Below are 21,070 nucleotides of genomic sequence, written 5' to 3'. Positions count from 1 at the left end.
CACTGTCATAAAAAATCCCCAGACACCAGTCTGAAGGAGCCATTTTACTTTTACCTGATATTTAAGAGGTTCCAAAGGTACATTCTAAATGAGATAGTTATTTCTCATTCTTTCCTTATAATCGTAAATAAAAAGTTAAAATGTGCAGATCACATAGTGCACTAAGTGTAACAGTTTCATACTCTAATTATTATAACATCTAATTAAATAATTATTCCAACACCTGTTGCCCATTTTAGACAAACAAGTGGGTTTTGAAAGGCTAAAGAAATTGATCAAGTTAAGTATCTACTAAGTGGAAAAGCTCAGGGTTACAACATGTTCTGTCTGATTCCAAAGCCCACACCTCTAATCATTACTCAGTAAAGATTTAACAACATAAGGTAATTCACTTTACAACCAACTATGACTGTATATGGGGACAACGCTAGGAAAATTTTAGGAGGAGAAGGGTAACCAATGGCTGAATCTGGCATCTATTCATTGCCTTTTTTTTCCTACTTCAAAGAGTAAAAATCTCTGAGGTAATTATGAACTGTCTCTTGTTTCAACAAATACTAGATGACTTGGTTATTTGGAAAGTGCAAAGATTAGATACCTATTCTAGAACCTTTCCTACCTGAGAATCAAGTACAAACAAATACCTGAAAAACATGCAAGCCATACTGGAGAATATTTAGCCAAGAGGATTTTGGGGTGTTATGGCATATCTTTCTACCCTCAAATACTCTCCATTGTCACTCATAGGATACTAGAGAGCTTTGTAAACATTAAATGAAAAAAGAGTCCAATTTCACTTGGCTCTAAATACTGACCAAGAGGAAGAGGGGTGGGAAGGGATAAACTGGGAGTTCGAGATTTGCATATACTGACTGGTATATATAAAATAGATGAACAAAGTTATACTATATAGCACAGAGAAATACATTCAATATCTTTTAGTAGCTCATAGTGAAAAAGAATATAAAAATGAATATATGCATATTCATGTATGACTGAAGAATTATGCTATACATTGGAAATTGACACAATATGTAAACTGACTATAACTTGATAAAAAAAAGTTTAATTATAAATAAATAAATAAATAAATAAATACTGACCAAGAAAATTTTGTTGCCAGCTTGCTTCATTTCCCTTTTGATTTCTGATATATGTCAAGAAACTACTATAATACTTTATATGGTATTACATGTTTAAATAATAGAAAGTGTTAAGTGAACAAATATTTGACCTGAATACATCCTAGTAACTTGTGGATTTAAAAGAAAAATATTTTATTCATTAGAACATAAAATGGAAGAAACTGATCCTAGTAAAATTTGACTTTGAGATAACTAAGATAGTTAACAACTTTGAAAATGTTTGTCCTACCCTTCCATAATGACATTGGTATAAAGCTTTTTATCTTTGATTTCTAACAATCTATGTTACAAACATTCAAGATCTGAATCAATAACTATTTCAGGGGGAAAAAAATCAAATGAACAACCCTGAAAACCAATGGGCACAGGCAACAAAGTCTCAAGAGGCTCTTTCTAGCTAAATGACCAGGAAAGGGACAGCCTAGTGATATAGAAAACTTTTAGACAACAGTGGCCCTACTCAAAGCAAAGACCACAAGAAAATCTGAATCCCAACCCCATCCCCACCAACTGGGGAGCCTAGTCTTTTACCTCAAGTGTCTGTAACCAGGAGTGACTCTCAACTCCCACCATTCTGATGTCTGAGAAAGCCAACTGGGGAGCAGAGACTTTCATTCCCACCAGTTGGTAACAAGCTCCCTTCCAAGTGCGGTGTCAGTAGAAACCATGGGAAGGAAACTGCATTACCACCACATCAATCAGTAAGGAGGTACCCTCCCCGCTGGGGTGGTGTCAAAAGAGCCCTAGCAGAGAATCAGGAATTCTATCATAATCCAGTTGTAATGAGATCAACCCTCCTTCTGGCAACCCCCACTCCTCCACAGTGTCAGTGTCAGTGTCAGTACAAGCCAATGGTAAACAGTAATAAAGTACCTCCGCCCTTCCCAACCAGCATGGTGTCATGAAAGTCTAGTGAAGAGCCAGAACTTCCATCCTTGCCCAGCAATAGTAAGGAATCCCTGGACTGCCAGAGTGTCAGAAGAGGTTGAATGGGGAACTTGACTTCCACTCCCACCCGACAGTAATGAGGTGGCACCCTCCTCTCCCCAACAGCCCAGTGGTAGAGGAGGCCATAAAATATAGAAAGTTTAATTCACAACATAATACCCAATACATGCAGGTACACTTAAAAATCACTCAGCATAACGAGAACCAAATCTCAATTTGAATGAGAAATGGTAATCATCAGACACCAACACCTAGATGACACAGATGCTGGAATGATCTAACTAGAATTTTAAAGCAGCCATCATAAAAATGCTTCAATAAGTAATTATGAACATGCTTGAAACAAATGAAAAAATACAATATCTTGGCAAAGAAATAGAAGATATAAAGAAGAATCAATACTCAAACTAAAAAACTCACTGGCTAAGCTCAAATGGCAGAATGGAAATGACAGAGGAAACAAACAGTGAACTTGAAAATAAAGCAATAGAAGTTATCCCATTTGAACAACAGAGAGAAATAGACTAAAAAGAAACCCAAAAGATCAGAGGACATTATGCTAACTGAAAAAAGCAAATACTGTATAATTCCATTTATATGAGGTATCTAAAGTAGTCAAATTCATAGAAACAGAAAGTAGAATGGTAGTTATCAGGGGCTGATGGGAGGGAAAAAAGGGGAATTGTTGCTTAAGGGGTATAGAATTTCGGATTTGCAAGATGAAAAGTTTTGGGAGATCTGTTTCACAAGAATAAGAATATACTTAACACTACTGAACTATACACTTTAGACATGGCTACCATGGTAAATTTTACATTGTGTGTTTTTTTTACCACAATTTTAAAGAGGGAGAAAAAAAGGGAAGAACTACTGACTCATGAAGACGGATCTCACGAGCATTATGTTGAGGGGAAAAAGCCATCTCCAGTCACATACTGTATGATTCCACTTATATAACATTTTCAAAACATAAAAAATTATAGAAGTGAAGAAGAGATTAGTAGTTTAGGAATGGATGGAGGGAAGGGGGTGTGACTATAAAAGGGTAACATGAGGGAGATCGTTGTAGTGATGGAATAGTTTTATATCTTTATTGCGCTGGTAGTTCCATGAAGCTATACATGTGATAAAGTGTCATAGAACTATACACACACTGTACCAATATCAATTTCCCAGATTTGTATTACACACTAGATATTTTATTTGTGTTTTCATTGTTTCAGTAACAAATCTGATATATGTAGTGGCCTTAAGGAATGCAAATTTATTATCTTGCAGTGCTGTATGTCACAAGTCTGGGTACAGTGTGGCTCAGGTGGTTCTTTGCTCCTGGTTTCATGGAGCCAAAATCAAGGTATTGGCAGGACTGCATTCCTTTGAGAGGTTCCAAGTTAAATCCACTTCCAAGCTCATTCAGGCTGTTGCAGAATTTTGTTCCACGTGGTTGTGAGACGAAAACCTGGCTGTTGGCTGGGGTCATTCTTAACTTTCAGAGATTACCTGCATTTCTTGGCTCATGGACTCCTTTCTTCATCTTCAAAGCTAGCAGTAGCAGGTCAAGTCCCTCTCACTCTTTGAATCTCTCTGACCTCTCTCTCTGATTCATTTATCCTCCGTTTTCCTCTTCCATCACATCTCTCTGATTCCAGCTAGAGCAATTTCTCTGCCTCCAAGGGCCCAAGTGATTAGATTATGCCCATCTGGAAAATCCAGGCTAAATGTCCCTATTTTAAGAACCATAAACTTTATGACATCTGCATAGTTTCTTCACAGCAGTACCTGGATTAGTGCTTGAATAATTAGGGGATGAGAATCTTGAGAAGACATCTCTAAAATTCTGCCTATCACAATTATGCAAAGTGTAAACATTGGAGGAAATTGCATAAAGGTTACATGGGACCTCTCTATACCATTTTTGTAAATGCTTGTAACTTTATAATTATTTCAAAGTAAAAAGCTTTTTAAATGCACAGAAGAAAAAGAAAGGCAAAACAAATATATTTTCTATGAAAAATATTCTCTACCACCAGAAGACCTACACTAAAAAAATACTAAGAAAGGTACTTCAAGTCAGAGGAAAATTATCTCAATTGGAGACATGGAATTGCAGAAAACAGAGACACTGAAAAGGGTAAATATGTGAGGAAACTTTAAGTTAATATTAACTTTATAGTAAAATTAAAATGATGTATTAGGCTTAAAATATAAGTAGAATTAAAGTGGACATCAATAATAGCATAAAAAGAAGGAAGGACTTAAATGGACTTCAAGTGTTTTAACATTTTTGCACTGTCAGGAAGTTTAAAAATACTGAATTACAGATGACACTAATAAAAGCTAAGGATGCATGTTATAATCTCTAGGGTAGCCACTAAATGACTGATAAAACAATATGTGTTAAAAAGCCAGCAGAAAGAAAGAAATGGAGAAATAAAAGAAAATACTACATTGACTCAAAAGATAACTAGAAAGGGAGAAATCAGGGATGAATGTTAGGACAAAGAGAAAACAAATACATCAGCAAAAAAAATTAAATGTAAACAGATCAATCTAATTAAAAGGTAAAGACTGTAAGACCAGATAAAAAACTATATGCTGCTTTGGAGAAACACATTTAATATAAGGAGACAAGTTGAAAGAAGAGGATGGAAATAGAAAAACCACGTAAAATAACCTTCCCACAAAATAAGAAAACCTAATATAGCTATGCAAAAATCACGAAAAGGAGAGCCTAAAGAAATGTGATAGAGACATTTTATGATGCTGAAAGTGCTAGTCTTCCCAAAAGATATAATAATTCCTAACATGTATGCACTAACAGCATAACAATAAAATATATTAAGTAAAAACTGGTAGAATTAATACAATTTGGCAAATACACAAGTATGGTTCGAGATTTTAGTAAGCATTTCTCAGTAACCAATAAAATAAACTAAAGTAAATCAGGAAGCATATAAAAGATGTGAGTAACAAAGCTAATAAACTTGATGTAATTGATGTGCATAATAACACTTTTAAGAATATGCATTTTAATGCTACAGAACATTTACAAAAAATTGTAAAATTTTGCATATAGACCATGCAGCTAGACTTAAACTGCAAAGGATTCTAATCAACACAGAATGTTCTCTTACCACAGTGGAATTAAAAACTGAAAGTGACAATAACATTAAAAGGTAACTAGAAAATGGACAAGTGTTTGGAAATTAAGCAGTACATTTTTAAAGAACCCATGAGCCAAAGAAAGAAATTCCAATGGAAATTAGAAAATTTTTGAAGTGAAAACAACTGAAATATGGCATATCAAGATTCACAGGGTACAGCAAAAATTATACTTGAATGAAAGTTTATAGCTTTATATGTATGTATCAGGGAAATAAATGTAGGGTTAAAAGTCCAATTACATTTCTCAAGAAGTTAGAAATAGCAGAGTAAATGTTATCCTGTCCCTTTTTACTTACAAATGTTTCAAATCCCTGAGTTTTCAAACCAGAGCTTTCTAAATCCATGTATTCTTTGAAGAGACATCATTGTTGTTGAGTTTAGAGTGATCGATGCCTCTATAAGGAATTCACCATTAGTCAATTTAGAAGGTTTAATCAAAACCCCCAATTTGTATTTGCTGCAGTATTGTAAACCTGTTACTAGCATCTATATCATAAGAGGCTGTATTTTTGTAGTTTGGAATGCTGTTGTAAGTATTAACACATGTTTGTAAAGCTCTCAGAAATCTATAAAAGAATAGAGTAATACAAATGCAAAATCTTGGTTTTTCAAACCATTTACAATGTTCAGAATAAACGAGAGAAGAGAAAAACTGAAATGTGAACTAAACCACAAAATTGGAGTGTTTACTTTTCTTTCTTCATTTTTAAAATAAGCAAGACTCAAAGGAATAAAAGATAAGTGTAGGTGTAGAATTTGTTTTCCAACTCATGAATAGTAGTTCTAAAAATAAGTTAACGGGCTGAAGAGAAACAAAAGATGCTCTTCAATAAAACAAGCAACTAATATTTCTCAAACTTGATAACAATGAGAAAGTAGATACCAACCTTGATCTAAAATTTGTATGCAAATTTCTTAATATTCATTCATCAATCCATTCATTCAACCAAACACTAATCCAAGAGATCTTTGTTAACTCTGGCCAGCACTGTGCTAAGTGCAAGAGGTGCAATGATGAGCAAAGAGACATGTGTTTTCTTTCTTCTCCATACTTAGAGAGGATGGCATTAAAATAGTCAACTAAAGAAACAGGTAAGCACAAAAGAGATTCTGTCTTATGAGAGAGAGGCACAGGGTGTTCTGTGAGCATATAATAGGAGATTTAGTCCAGGGAGTAAAGGAAAGCTTTCCCTAGAAAGTCTTATGTGAGCTGCAATATGTAAGATGGAGATAGGTTAATTAGGTCAAAGAAAGAAGTGGAGGGGTAGAGCTTTCTGGGCAGACAAAATAGCACAAACAGAGGCTTCCAGTTGGTGAGAGGGATCACTGGGGACTGACAGTGCAGCAAGATTCCAACTGGTCTTCTGGAATCCAATTTGTACTGCTGACAACAGGTGAAGTGATATTTTAAAAGGCCAGTGTGGCTGAACAAAGAGCACAAGGGGAGAGTGTGAAAGGGGGAGAGCTGAAGAGAGAGTGAAGAAGGTGGGATGGAGCTGCGGAGTTCGGCAGAAAATGGATCACAGGAGCCTCATAGGCATAGGTAAACGTTTTGTCTTTCTCCTAACAGCAAAGCAAAGATACAAAGGGATTTTAGCTGGGAAGTCACATGGTTAGTTCAGCATTTTTTAAAAATATCACTTCACTTGTTGTAATACAAATTGGATTCCAGGAGATCAGCTGGGATCCTGTTACATCGTGTAAGTGCGAAGATGGTAGCTTGGAGCTTGGAACAATAGGACATTGCCTCCTCCCTGGCAGCCAAAGCTCTGCCCAATTTGAGTCCACTTCCCTTTACCAAATCTGCTTTCAAGGATTCCTGCCCCTGCCAAGCCCATGTGGCTCACTGTCACCTACACAAATCTCTCCTATTCTTTCTTCCACCTTTTGCCGTGTTGCTCCTTGCTTCACGAACATCATCTACAGCTTTCATCTGAATCTCAACCGTCTTACACACCCAGAAAGTTGCACTTCCCTCCTCCTTAGGACGTTCCCACCCATAGCCAGATCTTTTTTTCTAAACACATGCTGGTTCTTTCTTTTCCTCTTCCTGGTGAAATTACAAGCTTCTTAGGGAAGAAATATGACTGGCATTTCTCTGGATTCCCCTATAAAACCAAGCACAAGGTTGAGATTAAGTGCAAAACACCCTTCACACCAAATTGAATCTCACTGCAATGAAACATATCCACTAGATACGGACAATAATTTTGAGAAATATTGTCCCAAATTCCACTTGAGACAAAAAATGATATTGTATGAGTATAAAAGATATTAGAGAAGAATGTTTTGTAACAGGTAAAAATCCAAGCCATCTAGAGACAGTACCCTTAACTTGTAGATTACTGCACCAGCTTGGCTTTTAGTAACTAAACATGTCTTTTGACTCCTCTACACTCCTGCACATGCTGAAATGCAGCAGCAGCAGCATTCGAACTTGGCCCTCAATGGGGCTCCTATTAAAGCATCTTCCAGGGCAGAAGGAAAGCAGGCCTTTTCACACACATGCCAGGGTAATTTCCAGTGTGACCTGCTTCTACTGAGTCCCCTAACTGGTAATTTTATAAGATTGCGACCGCTACATAAAAAAGGGTCAGAGAAACAAGTCTCATTAGGACACAACTTGCCAAGGACTCATCTCTATAATCATCTGTATATTTGTCCCACAAATTTTCAATAAAGCAATGACATGCTTTATATACTTAAATTTTTGGTGGAAGCTGGAAAGAGGTTGCGCTTCATGAGACCTAAAAAGGGTCAGCCTATGTGCGTAAGACATAATTCCCAGCTTTAATAATGCTAGCTAACATAAATTGAGTATGTCAAGCAAAAGATGAAGTTCTTTAAACATGTTAGTTCTGCTAATCCCCACAGCAACCCTATGAAATAGCTTGCATTGTTACAAATAACAAACCTGAGACTCAAAGAACGAAGATAACTCACCTCGCTCAAAATCTCAGAAATAGTAATGATGGGGCCAGAACTCTGATCAAGGTTTGTTTGTCTATGAAATTGAAACCTTAATCTCAATTTTAGAACTCCCCGAACAGTGGCCACACGTGTACTAGATGCACTGGGTAGGGCCTTGGATGACTGGTGTTCCTCTGATGTTTCCGGACCATGGCCTGGTGTTAAAACTCCTCTTTCTTCTTTTTTTCTTTTTTTTAATTGAATTATAGTTGATTTTCAATGTTGTATTAGTTTCAAGTGTACAGCTAAGTGATTCAGTTATACATATATATATGTTGTGTGTGTATTCTTTTTCAGATTCTTTTCCATTGTATGTTATTACAAGATATTGAATATAGTTCCCTGTGCTATAATGAAGGACCTTGTTGTTTATCTATTTTATGTATAGTAATGCGTGCATGTTAATCACAAACTCCTAATTTATCCCTCCCTCTCCCTCGCTTTCCTTTTGGTAACCATAAGTTTGTTTTCTACATCTGTGAGTCTATTTCTAGTTTGTGAGTAAGCTCATTTGTATCTTTTATTTTTTTAGATTCCACATATAAGTGATATCACATGATATTTGTCTATCTCTGTCTGACTTACTTCACTTAACATGGTAATCTCTAGGTCCATCTGTGTTACTGCAAATGACATCATTTCATTCTTTTTATGGCTGAGTAATACTCCATTGTGTGTGTGTGTGTATACATATATACACATCTTCTTTATCCATTCATCTGTCAGTGGGCATTTAGGTTGCTTCCTTGTCTTGGCTATTGTAAATAGTGCTGCTGTGAACACTGGAGTGCATATAACTTTTCAAATTAGAGTTTTCTCCAGATAAATGCCCAGGAGTGGGATTGCTGGATCATATGGTTGTCTATTTTTAGTTTTTTAAGGAATCTCCATACTGTTCTCCATACTGGCTGCACCAATTTACATTCCCACCAGTAGAGTAAAAGGGTTCCCTTTTCTTCACACCCACGCCAGCATTTATTATTTGTAGACTTTTTAATGATGGCTATTCTGACTGGTGTGAGGTGATACCTCATTGTAGTTTTAATTTGCATTTCTCTAATAATTAGCAATGCTGGGCATTTTCATGTGCCTGTTAACCATCTGTATGTCTTCACTGCAGAAATGTCTATTAGGTCTTCTGCCCATTTCTTGATTGGGTTATTTGTTTTTCTGATATCAAGCTGTATTAGCTGTATGTATATTTTGGAAATTATCCCCTTGTCAATCTCATCATTTGCAAATATTTTCTCCCATTCTGTAGGTTGTCTTCTTGTTTTGTTTATGGTTTCCTTTGCTGTGCAAAAGGTTGTAAGTTTAATTAGGTCCCATTTGCTTATCTTTGCTTTTATTTCCATTACTGTAGAAAGCAGATTGAAAAAAATATTGCTGCAATTTATGTTAAAGAGTGTTCTGCCTCTGTTTTCCTCTAGAAACACCCCTTTTTATTTTTGAGCCACGAGGCAACCTGAAGCATCCCCTTTGTTGTTCCTCAGTTGTCTCAGGAACTTCCACGGCTACTCATTACCTCTCCAGGTAGGTAGAAACTCTCTAGATCGGCATTCAATACTCCCACAACATTAGGGAGACAGAAGAGTGCTGGATTTCAAAGTCTAGTTTCAGCATCTCAGAGAAGTGCAATTGGATTCTGCTTTCCCCACTTGACAGATACATAATCTTGAGCAACTTAATTAACCTCTCTGTATCTCTGATTTATAGTAATACCTAACTTACAGGGTTTTCCTATTATTAAATGAGATACAATGTGTAAAAGTGCTTTACACAATTCTTGGTACAGAGTAAAAAGCCAAAAGCTTCACTGCTTCCACTATACACCATGTCCTCTTTAAACAAGCTGAATAGTTTGCTGGTTATTTAATTTGCCTTATGCTTGCCCACTGTCTTAGGCTGAGTTCCTCACAAGCATCATTTATTATAAGGATTTGAATGCAAGTAATTTATTTGAGGAGGTTCCTCAGGAAGGACCAATCAGGAGAGTGGGGAAGTGAGGCACAGGAATGGGCAGAAAGCCACTAGGATAAGTTAGTGGGCATCAACCACTCTGGGTAACTAGGGGCAGTCTCTCTGGGTATCTCCAGGAGATGATGTAGAACACACCTTGGAACTTTCCCATATGAGGCGCAAGGAAGCTCTTGTCTGTCACTGATTGGGGCTGTTTCCAGGACATCAGCCCTTGGTCCTTCTGGCTTGTCCTGCATGCTCACCAACCATGCCCCATGGCCAAAGAAGACTCTCAGAAGAGTTGCAGAGCTGGCAGTGAGAAGCCGCCAGCATGCTCTGGAAAACGGTCCCGTAGGATGTGGTAGGAGCACCTTTAGCATCTGCCACACCCACTCTCATGCTTTTGCTGCTGCACATATTTCTGCTTAAAATTTTAGAAAGCCTACTAAGATATTTTCCTTCTCCAAAGATTTCTATAATTGCTCCAACGTAATGTGGTCTTTTCATGTTGGAAGTTCTGTGGTTCTTTTATTTTTTTATTTTTAATTTGCATCATACATTATAGTCTGCCTTGGATTATGTTTATTTACCTGTGGTTTCAATGACTGACTCTTGAGATTTGTGGTCCCCATGTCCTGTTTTTCTCTTTTCTGTAGAGCCTAACACAGTATTTTGCCTATAGTAAGTGCTCAGTAAATATTGGTTGGACTATATTGTGTTCCATATTGAAAATGATCAAGGATAAAATGTACTTGTCTTCTCCACTGTGCAAGTGTTATACTTCAGCCTCTAGGGAAATGTTTGCTGGAACATCTCTTCTCCTTCTTTAATGAATTTTGACTCTTACATCACATTTAAATGCCTTGGAGTTCCAAAAGACAAATATATCCTCATGTAATTTAAATGACAATCAGCAGGCTATTTTTTCCTTATTAATATACAGAATGATGGTGGTCACAGCAGGTAACTGATGAGGCTAATCTGTCAATGTCCTGATAATTCTCTGCTTGATTGCTCCCAGTCCTGGAGGCGGCATAATCACAGAAACACCACGCGATTTGATCAGGACCAGAATAGATCATCGATTGTCCTCAAGTGAGCTAGGTGTTGGCATTAGGAGGTTTGCATGATATCTTCAGGGATCCCCCCAAGAAGAAATCAATATTGAGACTTCAAAATATTGTAGAGAAAAGCTACAGCAAGCTTCTGAGAGATGCAATCCTAGGAGTACTTGGTGTGGCGGAAAGAGAATTGATGCGATTAGTCATCATACTCTGTTAACTGGGACTCCAGCCAAAGGCATTCAAAAAGATTTGAGGATCCTAATGGATGACTCACCTGTTTGATTGCTTTGCTTCATGCTTCTCAATAGTTTTCTAAACAGTCCAAACTATTTATTAACCAACTGTTAACAAAAATATTCTCCAACAAAAGGGAAATCATTGTTTCCATTATGGTACAGGGGAATAAACAGGCGGCAAGGTCTTAGCAGTGACTAAAGGACACACTAGTTTTAACAATGATTTTTAATAAGTAACAGTGCTGCACACATGTTGAAATTGTATCCTTAGTTTTAACAGCACTTTTAGATGGGTGACATTACATAGTTAGGTGATCTACCTTGTGGGTTGAATATTCCCTAAGTTTGGCATACATGCCTCCCATGCTCCAAACCATTGCCTTCCCTATTTGGTTCTTTGGAGGCATTTTGCTTTTAATTTAAAACTTTTTCAGCAGTCAGGTTTCTTCTCTCCAGTATATGTTATGCCGACTTAGGACATCTAGGCAACAAGCAGGGGACTAGAAGAAACGCAAAGGAGCACAGGGAAGTTCATGTTTGACTGGTACTGCTGTGTTGATCCAGCATCAGAGCTTTCTGAACTCAGGAAGTATTGAAAACTAATTCATTCCCTATGAAGTTCATTTACGAGTTCTTTGTAGATGCCAGTCTCTGAGGATCTCCAGCCTGATGTTCCTTTGCTAAAGACGGCAGTCATTTCTACCCTTATGTTTCAGACTCTAGGAATCCAGCAATACCATCAGCCTCTCTCTGCCAAAGCCCACTCGTTCTTCTAGAAGGTCCTCTTAGTTAAGACTTCTTTTGCAAGGAGGCCAGGGAAAACCCACACATCTTCCAAGCTGAGCCTGTAAGTGCAGTTATTTTCCAAACAGTAGCCCTTTCTTTGGTGCCAAAGGACACTGAGGCCAGCCTCTCACCTTACATATTTCTCACACAGAAAGCAGACCCCAGTCCAGTGTGTCTCCCTCAACATGTATTAAGCTTCTCAAATGATTCCCTTTGACCAAGGGCTTACAACTGCCCACTACCTACCCACTAAATTGTGGCTTGACTGAACTTTGGTCAGGCTTCTCTCCTCGGTACACACACCTACACTCTGGCTTATCCCAAGTCTGAGCAAGGACTAAAGCACTGCAGGGCAAAACATCCCCCTCGACAGCTCATTTTGAGAAGCTGCTCATCACATAGAGAAACGCTGCCCATTAAACTCCCCTGATCGTGCTGCCTGCTCACTCCAACCACTGGCCCTGCTCCCCACAGAGCTCTGCTAGTCCTGTTTACTTCCCATATTAAAGAAAACCCGTTTTCTATTGATTCTTGACACCCCGTACATCCTGAGGTCTGAACATTCTCCCTATTGCAAAAATTTCCAAATAAAGTCTCTCCTTACTTAAGTCTGAATTTGTTTTTACTTGACACCTTTAAATCTCTCTTGAATGGAGGCAAAGAAGGAAGAACTCATGTATTCCCACTCCTTCCCTCTTTTTAGAGGAAGGAGAAAAATCTGAAGTTCACCAACAGCTCTAACTACTTTTTTGAAAAACCCTCCAAATTATGCCCTCGATGTGGATGAAAGTTCAAGTTTTTTTGACACTCCTTTGTTAGCTCCGAGTATGGCCCAGCACTTCTTTCATAGGATATTACATATTTCTTGGTTTCATTTAAAATGAATGTTTGGATAAACAAGTTCATACTGTATAGCATATGGAACTGTATTCAATATCCTGTAGTAGCTTATGGTGAAAAGGAATATGAAAACGAATATATGTATGTTCATGTATGACTGAACCATTGTGCTGTGCACCAGAAATTGACACAACATTGTAAACTGACTATACTTCAATAAAAAAAAATACATATACAGAAAAAAACTGAATGTTTGGATGTTACAATTATAAATGCATCTTCATGGAGTTCACAGAAAAGAAATGAAACTCAAAGAAGCAGTTAGACTCAGGGATTAGACCCTTTTAACAAAGGAAAGAGGATATGGGCTTCAGGAGACAAGAAATTGTGGGGAAGTGACTAGGAAATATATGGGAGAAATAATGGAAGAGAAGGTCTATTTGAGAAGATCTCTTTCTACAAACTTCTTTTGTGTTGATGTCCCATCTTCCGGGATGAGTCTGCTCTTCTCTCCCTGGTACTAGGGTCGGGGAGGGGAGAGGAGCTCTTTCCTTAAAGGGAAATTTATGCCTTGCTTTTAGATAAGAGGAAAGCAGGGAACTCTGCCCTTATGTACTGATTCTCAACTGCCTTCGGCTCAAAAGAATCCCTATGACAAAGTGGCATGTTTTGGGTTGGCATACTCTGATTCCCTTCACATTTGATGTATAATTTGTTCAGGGGCTAATTTAAGACATACTTCATATGCAAGTGCATCACTGGTTTTCAAGGAAGAACTTGATACGTATTTCTGGCTTAGTACACTGGAATCAAGTTGATTTTACAACTCTGAGCTTTCTAGTTGTGGGGCAGTGCACCCAGCAAACACTGGAATTAAATAATTAACTAAGGAAAGGTTGTGTGGGGGGTTTTTCTTTTTCAGCTACATCTTTGAAAACTACTAAGCATATCAATGCAAATTTCCCCATCATGCTTGACAGTGCAGAATATCATATCAAGGAACACATTTTTAGCTCAGTAATGTGTATCTGTTTTGTAATGTCCATTTCAAGACTAAAATGTCCCACCAGTTAGGCAAAGGGCAGGTCACACAGGGCCCTAAACACCAGGGCAAGGAGTCTGCATTTTATCCCAAATGGGATGGGAGGTGCTGGATGATTTCCAACAAAGGAGCTTCGTAAGCTGATATACATGTTTAAAAGCTCCCTCTTGGCTGTTAGTTGGAGAAAGAATGCTAGAAGGACAAGAATGGCAGTTAGGCATCCAGTCTAGAGAAAAGAGATGATGACTATCTGGACGCAGTAAAGCCACCAAGCAACTCAGACTGAATTTCTCAGGGACCAAGACTGAAGACATTGTAAAGTCATACAAAGTGCACTTCCCACCTAAATAGCGCACATGCTTCCTGGTTTTCTCTCATCTTCCATGTGTTTTGCCTTCACATCTTCACACTGTTTCCTCATCCATCTTCTCCACATATCATCCCTCATTCCTTCCCTAGTTGAGGTCCCATTGGTCTCTTCTCTCCTCGACAATATTAATCTTGGCAACTCAGAAAACATAAGCTTTGGGCACAAAGTACACAAAACCTTTGGGTACAAAATGCCAATCATCCTTTTAACCTCGGAGAGATTAGGCTAATAACACTATAGCTTAGTGGTCACTGCATTATTTGATACCAACTCGTCTTAGGTTCAAATTCTAGGTCCCCTGCTTATTAATTGTGATCTTGGACAAGTTGTTGAAATTCTCTGTACCTCAATTTCCTTATATTTAAAACAGGGATGATAATAGTACTTATCTCACATGATCGTTAGAAAGATTAAATGAGCTGACATTTAAGAGTGCTTAGAACTCTACCTGACACATAATAAATGCTACTTGGATGTCTGCTATTATTATCATTACCTACCTTTTAGAGCTGCATGAAAGATACATAAATAATGCCTGGAAAGCACTCAGCACAGCGATTCACATATATACAGTGAATGTCCAATTAATGCCCAGCTAATATTACTTTGCTCGAATATGACACAAATCTCAGCAATGATCCATTGTTTATTTTTTGCCTCTCTTGCTGTTTCTAATTTCTTTTTCAGCTGCATATGAGGTCATCTATGTCTGTGCTTGTGTCTGTGATGAGTATATTTAACCTTGAGGCCGAGACAGAAGATATTGGAGAAGAGGCAGAATCCATTGGCTCCTTTCCCAGTTTTTCTGCTTTATTAAAAAAATAAAAAATAAAAGTACTTCTCACAGGAACTAGGTACCACATTTTTGAGACTCCAGCTGAGGTAAATTAGTTGAATAGTCTTCATTAATTTTGGCACTCTTACATGAAATGAAAGCAGTTTTAGAAAGTGTGTCTTTATCTGGGTTCATTAGTAAATGAGAACACTGGGACTTTAGTACATTTTTTGCTTCAGCAATTCTTGCAATTACTTTTTTAGGTTCATGCTCTGTGTAAACTTATAAAGACACCTCTTAATATCCATTCTATGATCCAGGGATATTAGTAGTGTTCAAGATACTTCTTGTGGGTGGAGGGGGTGTATAGGGGCTGTGTTGCTGGAAAAAGAGAAAGAAACCAAAGAGAGGGGGGTTAGGGGGAAAGAGATGAGGCTGTCTAAATGAGAAAGGACATGTGGAAGACAGAACAGCAGCAAAAGGTAGCACCGTTAACAGCCTGTTTTATTTTGACATCTGACTACATGTAACCCAACCTCATTTTAATAAGCTTAGTGTTTATATTGGTACTGACATCCCTGACTTCCATAACTTCTGCATGCCTTTTAAGGAATCTCTACCATTATTTGAGTTTTTCACAGATATTTAAGAGTATTTGGCAGCAAGGTTATGTTACATGACAGCAAACAAATGCTTAGTTATGCAGTGAGGAGTATAGGTACTGGTGCTGCCTGAAGCATGAATCAGTTCGCAGCACAATTTTTCCCCCTTCCTCTTTTTGCCACTAATTTGTAAGAATGAAATTGGCATTTGATGCCCAGATTAGCATGTATGCTGCACCCCTTCTTGGGCTCTATAAAAATTACAGAACCCCTTCTCCTGCTCACATCCCCGTATGTCTGATGCTCCAGCTAAAATTGTAGTGTGATGTGTAATCCACCTGGATGAGGGTAAGAGTTATTCTTCTAAATTGTCTAGTGCTGGCTGTGCAAAATCATAAGAAGGTCAAGAGGAATGATGGAGAGTGCCTGAAGAAGACAAGCTTTTATAAAACTATATAAGGTCATTGAGTCAAAAGTGGTTTCTTTCTACGGGTAATTACCTGGACACTCTGGTTAGCTGGAGAATTAATGTTTATGGAGTTGCAAAATTTGTATCAGATCATTACCATAATTATTTTACCCATTCCTTGCTGCAGCATTAAAAAGTAAGTATCAATATCCCTGTTTCACAGATAGGAAAACTGAGGCTCAGAGAAGTGAAATAACCAGCCCAAGGGGATGCTACATGCTGGTGTACTTATGAAATTAAATATTTAGGACAGGTGTGAGTTTAAGCTGTCTAAGATTAGGGATCTTTTGTACCCATCTTTCTATATGAGTGTGATCAGCAAAGTGATTCCTGGCTCCTAAGCACAGGTTGCAGGGAGCTAGAACATATGCTTTTTAAGTAGTATTACTCAGGCCAGTGGAATGTGTCACAGAGCAAATGACATCACAGATGCTCACGTGTATCACACACTCTGGCTATTTAAGTGTCTGTAACAGAATCTGACTCCAACAGGATTTTAGATGCAAATGACAAAAACAAATCTAATCTTGGCTGGGCCACAGAACTCCCTGACAGCTGAGGATGGAGGCATTCTCCCAGAGGACCCTGGCTATGGACACCCTGTCCTGTCTGAGGATCCTTGAGGATCCCGAAGCAGAGGTTGCTCTTGATCCCATGAGTCTCCATATCCTAAATCTGACCACCTCAGGTGGTAAAAATGTGCTCTCTCATCAATCAGTCAATCAATCAGCAATCTCTCTCTCTCTCTCTCTCTCTCTCTCTCTCTCTCTCTCTCTCTCTCTCTCACACACACACATCTTTCCTTCAAATCTCTCTTAAGATTTCTTTCCTTCCTAATAGGTTCTCTCAGGAGATTCCAAGGAAGTTGGGACTGCTCCATATCCACAGAGACATGTAGAGACATTTTTGGTTATCCCCATGACTGATGGACACTTCTGGCATTTACCAGCATCGACCTCTGGCACTTAGGATCAGAGATGCTAAACGTCCCCCCAATGTGCAGGGCAGTCTGCACAAACAGAAACTGTCCCTCCCAGGGCAACAGTTCCCATGGAGGAGCACTGCACCAGTCTCCCTACCTTCTTTTTTTCCACTTTTTTCTCAGTGTCGCCTTCTCCCTAGCCCCACTCAACAGCTCATTCCATCCAATGCCTTGCAAAAGAAGAGGGCAAATGGATTAACCTATCACCCCAAGAAGATAACCTACTATTCTGAGTTCTGACCTCTTCAGACCCAGGTTCTCCTAGTTTCTTGACTTGCTGGGAACTCTGATTTTTGCTCATCTTGCTGAACACTCTTTATTGGCAGCTACTCAAAAGGACCCTGCTTGAACATTTCAGCCCGTAGGGTTGAATTTTGTTGCCAAAAACAGCAGTTGTTGAAGTCTGCTACATATTGCTGGGTCATCCATAAGCATTCTTCCTTTTCTCCAATATGGAAAACATTTGTTCTGCCAAAGTCAGGCTTACCTCCAGCATGGGAGTTGACAGGATTCCATTTGCCTCTGGCAGGGGGAGAACTGACCCCTATAAATTACGTTCTTTAATAATGGCCTGGCCCAGAGAAACCTGGCATTACCCCAAATCTTTCTCTCTTCAGACTTACATACCCTAGAAGAGGGGGAGGGGGAAGGAAGGAGGTCAGGAACGACCTCTCAGATTCTGACCTGAGATCCTGAGTGGATACAATGCTCCTTATTAAGATGTGGAAAACTGCCTGGAGAGATGAACACTGGGGCTTCAGCTTTGGCCTTGTTAAGTTTGAGAGGCCTTTTAGACATCTAAATGGAGATGTAAAGATGGCAGTTGGGTACAGGAGTTAAGATTCCAGGGAGTGGCTAGATTCTGAGTCTGGTGAATATTACTAACAGGCAGACTGTCTGGTTATGATGCTGAAATTAATGACTCGAGTATCAGTATCAGTTTTACAGATCCCATTGCTTTTCTCCAACTGGGAAATAGTGAGATGTATATGGTGGTGAGATTATGGATGATTGGGGGGGGGTGAGGAGATGATTAGGTTTATTTATTTATTTATTTATTTATTTATTTATTTATTTATTTAATGGAGGTACTGGGGATTGAACCCAGGACCTTGTGCATGCTAGGCATGCACTCTACCACTGAGCTATATCTTCCCCCACAGATGATTCTTAATTTCTTCCTTGTACTTTTCTATATTGTTCAAATCTTCCACAATGAACACATGACAATTCTATAAAGAGAAAAACACAGTAAATATTTTAAATAGTGACAGCCGATACATTGTGCACAGAGCATTTCAGCTAGTGGTCATAAATTCGTGCACACTCCTCCACATTATGATGCCAACACCTTAACTGTAAGGGCAGGCATTTTTCCTGTAATATTCAATGAATTATGTCTGTAAACATTTAAGCTTTTTAAAGGCCTAGAATAATGATTTCTTGGTAAAAGTGATAAAACAAGATGTCAACATGATACTTTGGACATAATAAAAGCCTATTTATTGAATAGACAAAAGGTCACAGCTAACAGTCGTCCTACAAGGGCCTATTAGTTAGCTTCAGAAGTAGTTCACAAGTATGTTGCCTATGTCTCTGTATGTTTTCCAACTCTCCAAATGCAGAGGGAGAGCAAAAATGTAATCAGGGAAATAATTCTTGGCCACAACTCACATTCCAAAGGAAAAAATAACAACAACAAAATACCCAGGCAAAACCATCAAACCACATCCTGGTAAAAAAACCTTTCATGTGCTGCTGGGACATCATCTGGTCCCCATCATTACCAGCTGTGACTTGCACACTTGCCAGACTGTAGCAATAGGAGCTAAAATAAAAGGCCCATGGCAAGGCTTTGAAGTTGAACATGTTTAGCAGCATTTGTAACTAATGTGGCGACTAAAGAATTAAAGGAGGGACAGAGAGGGTCAGTATAAGATAGCGTCACTAGATCCTGTGAATAAAGATAGAAGGAGTCTATTTAAATCTAGGTAGGAATGGCAATTTCAGATCTGCCACAATAACTTTCTATTTTTCACTCAGTTGGTGTGAATTAAAGGCCCACTTTGGAGCAGTGTACATGTGGGTGCTTGGGGAGATGGGACAACAAAACTGAAGCATTTTATATTAACTGGAAGGGAAATGACTAAATACTCTGAAAATGATATCAGCAAACTTAACCCTAATACCAGTTTATCACCGCTGTAGTAGTGGTTCCTGGAGCACATTCCACAGAACAATAGCTCCTAGGGATGTAAATGTGTGATCAAATAAGTTAATCAAGATAAGCTTCTTACAGCAGAACTTTTAATACATGCTTCAGGTCTCCCAGAGGGGCATATCAGAGGTGGCATTTCCCTCAGTTCTTTCTTTATGACACCTTTTACCCAGAGCATCACAGAAGAGCTGTGTTCCCCAAAACACATTTGCTCAATCCTTTCTAGTAGACATCAGGGGCACATGGGATTAATCAGGAAGAACGCTGTGAAATTTGGAGCAGAGTTTTTAAAGAGAGAGGTAACTAATTTGATGGAGAAATGAGGGGAAAGCATGTCAGACTGAAGGACCATATAATGGCTCAAAGATTAAACTTGTCTCCAAGGGTGAGAAGAATCTACGTTCATGAAGGAGACATGGATTCCAAACTAGGTGTGGTTGAGTGAGCTTTCTCTAAGAACGGCAGAGCTCCTAACAAACCAGGTAACTGGAGAAGTCAACCAGCACTTTGACTTACAACGGTTATGAGGCCAATGAGAAAATGACGGATGAATCTTGAAGAATCTGCTAATCTTACAGATAACATATCACAGAAGAGAATTCTCAGTTGGTCTTTTAAATTGATGTTTTGAATAATTCAAGAGTTGCCACAAATTTGTAATGGCCTAAAGATTTCAAAGCTAGAATGTATTTAATTAGTTTTTCTTAATTTGTGTCTTCTATACGTTTTATTTGTTCCTTGTAAGGCTGTACACTTTATAAGACAGATTCACAGTACTATTTAATGCATTTGTTCCTTCTAGAATTCAGAATTATCAACCTTAAGGCAAATATCCTGCCAATTATAATCCTGTCCTCACAAGGCACCATCAAAATGCTGATTCATACTGGATTAAATAAGCCGCATATTAATTACTCATTTCAATGTCAGAGTGTTCATTATATATTGCTCTTTCCAAGGGAGGGAAAGATAAGGAGATGCTGATGCTTCCAGGGCATTCCACTAAAAATGCATAATGCAGTGAAAATAAGTTTCTTTTGCCCTTTAAATGAATTATGTAGAACAAATTTGTGAAAATAACAGTGGAATTAAAGGCTTCATTCTTTGGATCCAAAAATACATTTTTAGTCTCCTCTCTTAAATGGTGGTTCAAATCTATGTAAGTTATGCAGCGGTTTCTCCAGTCTATACCTCTATGGTGTATTGCCTCTAGTTCCTCACTGCATACCTCCTCTCAGTAGTATGGCAGGTTTTAGTATAGTCTTGAGGCTATGAAAAGAACCTGATGTAGTAGAAACTCGTCTTGGACTTGGGCTATGTTCACCTGTTGCATTTCAGGTCTGCCTGAGCAAGACTTACGTAAGAAAGTAAATCATGCCCTATTTATTAAATAGTGCTGTGTACAGCATCTAGCAGGTCAGAAGCACTTAAATGGTGGATATTAGACTGATGATGGTTATAATTATAACAAGGAAGAAGATCAGAATGAGAATGATGTT

General features: G+C 38.4%; 1 long non-coding RNA gene across 1 annotated transcript in view; it reads right to left on the bottom strand.

Moving 5' to 3' along the window:
- LOC116280641 (uncharacterized) overlaps positions 1–21,070 on the bottom strand; it is a 250,894-nt gene that overhangs the window by 140,039 nt on the left and 89,785 nt on the right. The window lies entirely within an intron of this gene.

The sequence above is a fragment of the Vicugna pacos genome, chromosome 5, assembly GCF_048564905.1.
Source record: "Vicugna pacos chromosome 5, VicPac4, whole genome shotgun sequence".
In the NCBI taxonomy this organism is placed as follows: domain Eukaryota; kingdom Metazoa; phylum Chordata; class Mammalia; order Artiodactyla; family Camelidae; genus Vicugna; species Vicugna pacos.
This window is presented reverse-complemented; position numbering and strand designations above follow the sequence as displayed.